This window comes from Oreochromis niloticus, linkage group LG3, assembly GCF_001858045.2.
Source record: "Oreochromis niloticus isolate F11D_XX linkage group LG3, O_niloticus_UMD_NMBU, whole genome shotgun sequence".
Lineage (NCBI taxonomy): Eukaryota > Metazoa > Chordata > Actinopteri > Cichliformes > Cichlidae > Oreochromis > Oreochromis niloticus.
The window spans coordinates 12,550,470-12,560,647 of NC_031967.2; the positions used below are offsets into that span (position 1 = coordinate 12,550,470).

At 40.9% G+C, this 10,178-nt stretch overlaps 1 long non-coding RNA gene across 1 annotated transcript; it reads right to left on the bottom strand.

Annotated features, from left to right (window-relative positions):
• Window positions 1-7,185: 7,185 nt before the first annotated feature.
• On the bottom strand, window positions 7,186-9,088 carry LOC109197076 (uncharacterized). Its single transcript, XR_002058371.2, has 3 exons — window positions 8,982-9,088; window positions 8,669-8,695; window positions 7,186-8,097 (listed from the first exon to the last, which is right to left on the bottom strand). It is a non-coding gene; the product is annotated as an uncharacterized LOC109197076 (long non-coding RNA).
• Window positions 9,089-10,178: the final 1,090 nt, after the last annotated feature.

Consider the following 10,178-nt stretch of genomic DNA (forward strand, 5'->3'; position numbering starts at 1 on the left):
TGTCTTTTTAGTTATTGTCATGTTTTTGCCAGAAAAAAATAGTTGCTGATAAAAACTATGACACAGGTTATTAGTCAACAAAATGAACACTGCAACAGAACAACATCATCAGCAAAAAAAACAGCGACGTGATCTTGAGACTACTTTACCTTCAGCCTTCCACACTTTGGCTGCAGCTAGCAATTCTATCCATAAATATGAACAAAATCTGTGACACAGTCTTACTGTTGGCAATGGGAACCAAACTCTCACTATGGTTGCACAGAGACCAGAACAGAAAGGACTAAAAGTAGCTAAATCTAGTCACAGACAATGGGCAGTGATAACAGCCAATTTGCCTCCTGTTGTGCTCAGGGGATGCTGGCTGTGACAGGAGAAGCAAACACTTGCTGCCTTCCTGTCTGTGATTCAGGAGCAAAAGTAACACCTTTCCTCTTCTAGCTGAGCAGTGGACAGTCAGCAGGTGAAGTTTCCTCACTCCCGGGAGGGTCATTGCTGCTGAGACTGGGCTTTTTCATGTGCGATATGGGGCATGCCTCAGCTCTCTCAGATACAGAAGATCCAGCTACAGCTCCAATGCTCTGATGACTTTTATCCTGGAAAGTTCCCCATCCAGACGATGAAGACAGTGATGACTAGGGATGGGTATCGTTTAGATTTTATCCGATACCGGTGCCAAACCGGTACTTTTGAAACGGTGCCGGTGCTTAAACGGTGCTCAAACTGGTGCTTAAAGAATGGAGAACACAAAATTGGTCCAAAAACCTCTCATGTTCAGCTGTTTTTTTTGTAAAAAGATAACAATGTTAGCCTTTTCTGCAGCTATAGGGCATATATGGTATCACTCTTGGCTGGAAGCAGTGCTTAAATAATGGAAAAAACACAAACTTTGTCCAAAAACCTCTCATGTTTAACTGTTTTCCAATTTTCCTTTGGTCATTTTAGCCTTTTTGGCCAGGGTGAAGGGAGTATCTGCCATCAAACAAGAAGACAGCCGCATGTAACTACGACGGTGTTTGCTAGTTCACCTTACATGCATTAATGTAATAATGTGGTTAGCGTACTCAACGTTAATTACACACGAACAACATGAAGCTACTCACTCAGAGAAGAATCATCCGTCATCATTTCTGCTATGCTGACAGGGCTAGGGGCCAGGACTCTCCTCTTCGGGTTTTTGGGGGATGTTGCTAACTCCGGGTCCGATAACAGGCACCACACCCGCAGTAGATGTGCACGGTGTGAGGTCTCGCAGCAAGCTATCAAACACGGCGCATTTCTCGGCTTAAAAAAAAAACGCTATGCGTCGCCAGGTGTTTCATCAGATTTGAGGTGTTACCTCCTTTGACAGTATCACAGTATCAGCTTAAAGCACTTGTTGCAGGCTGCTGAGTTTGCATCTTTTGCTGCGAAGTACAGCCAGACTTTTGATCGCTTCGCCTTGGGCATTTTTAATCTGTAGCTCTGCTCTAAAAGAACGTACGTACCTGGCCCCGCCTACTATCCTCGGAAACGTAAAATGATTGGCTAGAATTGGTTCAGGAAAAAAAAGGACCGAAATAAAACACCGAAATGTGCGCTGCTTTTCGGTCTGGTTACTACCGTTTATGTCAGAACCGGTGCCATGACCGGTACCCATCCCTAGTGATGACAGTCTTTCTTCTTTCAAATGACCATATCTGTGGATACTATAGCTGTGTCCAAATTCAGAGGCTGCATCCTCCTGAGGCCGCATTTGTAGGCCGATTACGTCACAGCGACGCAACGAAGGCTGTCCAAATTCGTAGACTCTTCCAAATACGGCCGACAAATGCGTCCTCCTTTTCCCCAGATTTGAAGGATGGGTCAGGTCTATCCTTCGTGGTCTAACCTATCCGAGAATTCACAGCACGGTCCAGCCAATTCCAGTTTCCAACAATGGTGGCAGCTACTTAGTTTTAATATTACTCTTATTACTCTTTAAGATATTTAAGATATTTTCAGGTGAGAATGTAGCTGTGTAAACTTCAAATATCTGCTCGATTTATCAAGATATCACGTATTTCCAAAAGTGATAGCTAGCCGGGGCGGGAACCCTCCGTGGTCTTTCGCTACTCAGGTCAACATGATATATAAGTCACTTAGATAACTTAAAAATGTTAGTGTTTGGCTTCTTTCAGTGTTTTATTTATTCGTGAGTAAATCGGTTTGGCTGAGATTACAGCTCAATAAACGTCGAACGGAAAACTGATTAAACAGAAGTGTAAGATGGTCGAGAATTTACGCCAGTGGCCTGTTATATTTTAGAGCAGACGGCTGAGTTTATTAAACTCCTCCGAGACAGCTGGTGACGCAAATCTGAAGGCTAGACCGTCCAGTTTCACAGCTGCTCACTTCCGGCCTACCCGGCCTTTGGAAGACCCGCCCATGTAGACCGCGAAGGCCGGGTCCTCAGGAGGATGCAACCTCTGGATTTGGACACAGCTTATATAACACTTTAATTTAGGACACATAGCAAATATTAATTAAAAACTGGGGTCCCTAAAAAATCAAAACGTTAGCATTTTATAAAAACCCCAATTAAAGGAGAAATAGAAAAAAAAGATGTACTAACATTAAGAAGAAAATTGATAGAATTTGATTACAGTATAATGATGATTAAACTTTGGTCCTGTTTAGAAAGAAATACTAGACAGAGCAGATTGTGCTGTAATGCAAAGCTAAGCGTGAATAGTTTTATTGGTTTCTCAATCAAAAAGCCGAAACCTGAAGCATAAACTTTCATAAACCAAAGTGTAATGTCACAGTGGCACAACCATCTTTTATATACAGTTTATGATTATGACCAGGCAGGTGTACTACAGAATTCCTACACTTCATATTGGCTAGAGAGAAAATAAAGATAATGACTTAAAGTAAGGCGGTTTACCCTATCTAACTTCTATAATATCACGTATATCTGTTATCTATGATTGGTGTCTGCGAGGTGGCAGGTAATTCAGTGCACATGCTCATTAAAAAGTTGATTTCTGATACAGTTTATTTCCTTTTAACGTGCAATTTATCACCCAGGTTCCTAAGTAATAGGTCCCGGTGACACAGTGAATTATGGTTTATGCAATTAAATTGTTTCAGTCGCACTTATCAAATGGATATGACCTCATCCTCTTGCCGCTTGCGTCCGTGCTTCTGCACCTGTGATGTATGCAGACCAATCACATACACACCGAGGCGTGCGCGTACATATACGTTGCATATACACATTCTCAGCTCCTCTGCGGAGGTATAAACCAGGAGTAGATATTTCCCTAATGGAAAGACTCATTGCGAAAAAATAACTGTAAAACCAGCCAGCGCTCTGTCAAACTATTTTACAGTGTCAGCACAAATTCTTCAGTCTCTTTTCACTCTGCAGAGAAATTTATGGCCATTGATGACTGATTGCATTTCTCCCCCTCACAGTACTCTGAGCCTTTTGAAAGTAACCCAGCAGCACATTAATTTCTCCAAAGTCATCAATTCAAGTGCAGTGACTTGCTGGAAAAATAAAAACTCAGATGAAGAGGGTCTAATTTTAGTAGTTTTCATCAGCGCTAGCAATAAAAAAAAAAATATCCCTAAACCATAACTCAGGCATTTAAAAGTAACCGTATTTGTATAGATGGACAGCACGGGGTTTAGCTTCTCTGTAGATGCTACAGAGTTGCATGTGACGTCAATATCTGGCTGCTTCTCTCATTATTAAATCAACCGGTGTCATCTCAAATTAAAGGTCCAGTTATGTCATTAAGCTCGGAGGACCAAGAACAATCTGAGCGCCTCGGCGCATCCTCGAGAACATCATTATGCAGCGTGCATTTAGTAGAACCACTGAGGTAGACGCAGGGGCTCAAAAGTGTTCTCTAATTAAAGGTCTAATGTCTCATCTTGTGCACATCTCTTCCATTTCTCTCCTTGCCATTCCCGGTGAAGGCAAGGAACGCTCAAGCAGAGACGGACAAAAAGCTCGATGAAAAGACACTGATTAACATGTCATGTTCCAGACAGGTATCCATTAGGCTCTTTAATCAAAGTCTATATGGCATGAAATTGACATTTTCAGCCCACCATAATGCCTCATGAGAAGCATCGAACTGAACTGATACTGCCCTATACATCAGTGCGCTCGTAGCTGTTCCACAACCTGTACTTTCATTTGCCATCTTCACGCCTCAAGGCTTCTAAAAGACCCATTGTTTTCCCGCTCTGCATCCAACGTAAGCGCTTCTCCTTTTTTTTTTTGAGCATTTTGGAGGGAGACGCATTTCACTGGGTCAGCAGCAAGGTATCATGCTACGTCAGTCAAACCGGCGGGATAATGATGCCACGGGTACCTTTGTATTCTAATTGCAGCCTTTCGATTTCAACTCGTATGAGTTGTTTTCTCTCACCGAGAAGAAATGTTTCAAATGCAAAAAAATACGACCCCAGTGTTTCCCACACCCCTAGCTTCTATTTTTGGCACAAGCTGCAGACTTTCATGTCTATCTAACCTGTTGCTTCTGCCCTAGCTGGCTCTCCCTCGCCTGCATGTTGGATCCTCCTCCGATTCTTCAGCTTAGCTATTTCTTCCTGACCCTTGTTTCCCCCTCTCAGCTGCCACGGCAGCACTGGTTGAAGCTTGGAAATATTCAAAGCAAACAGAGAGATGATTTTGTGGTTGGCTAATCCCTCTGGTCCGGCCTGTCTTTGCAACTGCTTGAACACTGCGGGGGGCTCCAGTTTTACATATTTACCATACCACAAGGAAAAACTGTCTTTGCACCTTTTGGGAAGAGCCCTTTTTGAGTGTGCTGTGTATAACATACTAACCTCAACACACAGCTATTATCACTAGTGAGTTTCTATTAATATATTCGTTTTAAGTGTTGTTTCTCTTTTTGACCATTTATAAGTGTTTTTTTTCTTCAGAAAATGAGACACAATGCAAGCTTACCTTGGGATTTTAATCATTTTAAATAGCAAAAAAACAAACAAACCCAGCGGCTGTCAATGTACTTGAACAGCCAGGCCAAGTAAAGAAGCATACAGCTTGTGTAGGAAAACACTGGAGCCCCAAGGAGCAATAATTCGCTCTTCTTGATCAAACAGTTTTGCTGTTATCCAGTATTGTTGTGACTAAAGGACTTCCTTGCTGAAGGCCTTTCAGAAGCCAGCAGGTTGCTTTCAGCACAGCCCATGATTCCTTCTGTGCCTTTCACTAACACTTCTTTTTCTCCTCCCGCACTTCTCCTTTCTGCTATGTCTGTGTCCTTAAGTCACAGGGAGAGGGAGCACAGTTGTTTTGATGTAGGACTTGATAGATTTGTTTGCTGCTGCATTCATTTGCTCTGTATCAGGGAGCTGACGGGCCGTAAAATGAAAATTTGCCTTAGATTTTCAGCATGACTGTTTGGGGGCAAATGTGAAAGAACTCCCCATGCATTGCAGATAGACATTTTTTTCTATGTCTTTAAGTGCGTGCATGTTATGCTTGGCGATTAATAAGGATTCAAACCTTCCTGTTGACTGGAAATGATGCAGATTATGTGTGTTCAAGTTTTTTCTTCCTTTCTTTTTCTTGGTTTGACAAATCCCCCCACACTGAATTCATGTTGTCCACGATGTTGTGCTGCTGTGATGAGAGAGGTTAAAAAAAACAAAAACAAAAAAAAAACTGGTTCACTTATTTTCTTCCTGTTGTAAAGGAACCTCATGATTAAAAAGTGACAGTTATGGATAGAGTCCTGCTTTTCAGGTAATTAGATTAAATTAAAATGCATGTTGTCGTCTTGCGATGCCCACAGCCCCTAATTAAAATGAATGTGATGCAAACAACAGGAAGCGTTTTCTTGTTAAAAAACAAGTTGAAGGAGAGAAAGTCAAACAACAGACTGGCCTTTACTGAGGCTAAATTAGAAACCCAACCTGATCTCGCAGAAATACGGGAAGTGACCACAACCTCTGAAAGAACACATTATGTGGCTGCGCTGTGGAAACAATGCCAATGGAAAGCCAATTAGGAACTTTATTGTGGTAGACACACAGATTCCCTGATGGTAATGTTGAATGAAACAGGCACAGTCCTGTTTGTGAATAGCGTGGCGGTTGCTTGAAACAAACTCATCTTTCATCCAGGAGACTGGGGTTCAACTCCCCTCTGGGACTGTTCCTCGTAATCACTTTTGTTTTCTGTGACAGGCGGCAAAAATATTTGATCGAATTTAAGGAAAGATCCTAGTTGTGCTACACTGAATAAATTCATAGAACCTTTTCAGGGAAATCGCTGATGTTGTTACCAGTGGAGAACAACCTTTTTTATATACACTGTGGGCATTTCACAGTGTTGAATGTAACGTGTTCCAAAGTAACGCATTAACGTAATCACATTACATTTTTCTGTAACGCAGTAATGTAACGTGTTACTGTACTAAATTGAGTAATTACATTACAGCTATGTACAATTATGTTGTTACTTCATTCATAAAGGTTCTTCTGTAATGCAAACTGTGTCCAGGACACACACAACTGCATTATGTTGGTAACACAACTTTGGCTCTTTGCACGCATCTGCAAAAAACAGCATGCTAATGCAAAGCTAGTGGAAAACCCAGAGTGTCGATAAAGCTGAGTGGATGCCAGTCCAGCAGCCAGAGTCTGAACTTTCATATTGTAAAAGCTAAAAGAGACAGTCCCCATTAGATTAGTAATTTATGTTGGTTTGTGGGACCGTAGTCTAAAGGCTGTTACACACCGAGTATATCGTGAAAAAGCAAAAAAACCCCAAAAAAACCACAATTTTTGAATCCGAACTTGTGTAATGTATGCACGCACCAAATGTGCTGTGATTCTGTTGAAAATTTATCCTCAAAAAATAAACTGTGAAAAAAAAATGAAGTCGATATAAGCGATGAAGAGCTGGTCCTGATGTTTTTGAAGAAGAGAAGGAAGAAATGGAGATTCTGGGTTCAACAATTTCCAATGAGAAGGCAGTAAAAAAGTGAGAATTTCATGGAGAAGGTTAAGGTTTATGGAGTAAAGGGAATGTAACTAATTATTTTTTTTCTGGTGAGTAATTAAGTAACTTAACTGCATTGCTTTTAAGAAAAGTGATGAGTAATGTGTAATATGTTACTTTTTGGAGTACCGACCCCAACACTAACCAGACCAGAGTTATATTCTGTGTCATGTATGTAGTGATGATGATGATGATGATGTTGGTGCAGACTGTGAAATTGTATAATATCATAGCCAGCAAGTGAACAAACATTTAATTTTTTTTGGTAACTTCACGGTGTCAAAAAGACAAAACACTGTGTGCTGTTTTTTGTGGGCAGTGGTAATGGCCTTGATCATGAGCAGTCACCAAGGTGCTTCCTCTTTGTTCATGTGCAGGCGATGCGTGAGTCGAAAACCAAAGCAGGCCTTGTTGTGGCACAGGGAAGGTGCTCGTGGACAGCACGACACCCCCATTGCTCTTTCCACCTAGTTGCCCAGCTGGTGTCACGGAGCGCGTTGGATGATGGAGCACTCTCATTCCGAGCTGAGAGAGTGCTGAAGGTGAGAGTCGGCCGGAGACCCAGTTCTTTAATCCTGGCTGGCTTCTGCCACCTTGTTCAGCAAGATAAATGGACTTTTGACACTCAGTCAAATCACACGCTGGCCCAGCTTTAATAAACAGATGTTTTGTTTTGGTTTTTTGTTTTGTTTTTTTGCATTTTCTCATCTCACTCAACTGCCATGTGGTAATCAGTCATCATCATCAAGTTATAATAAAACTTGACTTAAACAGTAATGTCCTTGCAAACCAACTATTAGTCCAAAACACATATAAATGCAATGGCACAGCTATGTACGATTGTGTAGCAACAGAAGCACCAAAAAATAAAAATAAATGTTTTCAAAGCAATTATATAGTTCATTGACTTAAAAAGTCAAAAAATAGAATTCAGAGGATTGTCAAAAAACAAATCTGTTCTTCAAGATGAGACGTGCACGCATGCTTTTCTGACAGTCGCAACTGTTGGTGTGCTTTGTGGAAGTCCAGGTGTTCTTCAGACAGCCAAACCATGGGGGGCAATTACAGAGGACGTCCAACACCTGTGTCCACAAGTGAGATGGGAGCTCAAGAACATCCCAAATGACATTTTGTCAAGAGCGCTTAAATTCACGAGTACTGCACCAGGGTCTATTTCATACAGTCTGTCAGAAGTTTTTAGCCGAGAAAAGCCAGTGACGATGCTGTCGTCATTTACAGTTACATATTACTCATGTTTAGAAACAGATAAACACCAACAATTAGCAGACTTAGGGCAGTAAAGACCGCTGCAGATAGAGTTGTACTAAAAATTAACAATGAAGTGTTTTACAGCAAGCACTAGTAAATGCATTAAAATTCCTTCTTTCTTGAATGCCTCGCCAGATTGTAAAGCGCATCTCTCACACCGACACTTCCTTGTACTCTCTGTAAGCACTGACGGCAGATCAGTTCAACACGAGAGTCAACACCACGTGAATCTTTTCAACTGTGTCTTTAAAATAAAAGCTGTTTAGTGCAAAATAATTAAGAGTATATGTGGGATAGGTTCCCTCTTAAATTCAAATTATGGGGAGATAGATTCTGTTTCAGATGTTATTATGTTCATTCTTGCAGTGGATTATCCAAACCTACCTTCTGCATTCTTTTCCATTGTACAACCTGATTTTTAAAAGAGAGACACTGCATATTATCCACAGAAATCAGCGATTTGTAAGTCATATAAATCCTGTTTTATAGAAAATGCGATAATAAAATCTTGAAAGGTTAAATACACTGCAGCAGTAACAAGTAGACTCAGGTCATTGTCTCCCCAGAAAAACAAAAGAAATGTTTTGGGGAGACAATAACGTGACGGAACAGCTGCGGAAGTGACAAGCTAACAGTTAATGGCTAATAGTGAACAATCTATCTATATGTATCAACATTACTGAATCATATTACACACATTACATGCATCTTTTTCTTCCACACAATGCTGATGAATCCTCTGCTTCTTTTAAGCTTATCCCAGGTTAGTCCTTGGCATGTTTTGGTTTCCGTGGCTTCTGCAGCTGTTCCGTCACATTAATGTTTCCCCAGAAACACTTCCGTTGTGTTTTGTGATATTTTTTCCTACTTCCATTGTGCTTTATTCAACTTTGCTGTGCTTTATGTGCTTTTGCAGTGTTTTTTTTTCTATCTGCTGGTGTGTTTTTTTAACTTGCAGTTTGTTTGACCTCTCAGAGCCACCATAAAAAAGTTTACTTTTACTCATTCCTCTTTGTTCAGGATCGCCACAGCAAAACATCCACCTCTGTAGCATCGCCTTCTCACACCAACCCTCTGCGTGTCTTTCACAGCCACATGTTGTTCCATCGCCTTCTTTTTTACAGGACTCGATATGAGTTTGGGAACAGAGGACAACAATTGCTACTTTTGTAAGCGAAATAATTTCCATTCTCACTTTGTGTAGAAATTCAGAACAGTTTGAGGCCTGCGTTGTAACACTGTTTCCCTTCATAACTCGAGAGTGTTTTACGACAGAACCCGCCAATGCTAAGCTTATCATCACAAATGCTGGCTTTTGATCTGCGTGTTCTTCTTTAGCCTTGAGGACACAATCTCCGACCCAAAAAGAACTAGAGTTGTGATTCAATAGACATTTTAACTGAATGTGTCTGAGCTCAAAGATGGCAGCTTCACTTGATGTTTATATATCTTTTTTATTATTCTTTATTGTTTTCTATAGTTTTAGCTCGTATTCATGGAAGCACTAACAAACTGTTCACTGATGATGGTTTTCAGAAGTGCTCCTCAGCCCATCCAGCGATTTCCACTCGAACATCCTATCTGTTTTTAATGCAGTGCTGTCTGCGAACTGAACATCGCATGTTCTCAGTATTGTTTTTTTTTTCCATCTCCTCATCTCTTGCAGATATAGAGATTTCTCCAGATTGTCTGAAGCTTTAATGACATTATGTGCCACTGATGATAACATCAGAAAGTGGTTTGCAGTTTTCACTAAGAAAGGTGAGGTCTTAAAAAAAGGAGATTGTTTGCCCACACAGTCTTTCACGGTGGTCGAGCCTTCCCTACATCTTTACTAATGAAAAGACTCTGCTTTGCTGAGGTTCTTACTGGTTCTCTTTTCATGTCTTAAAAA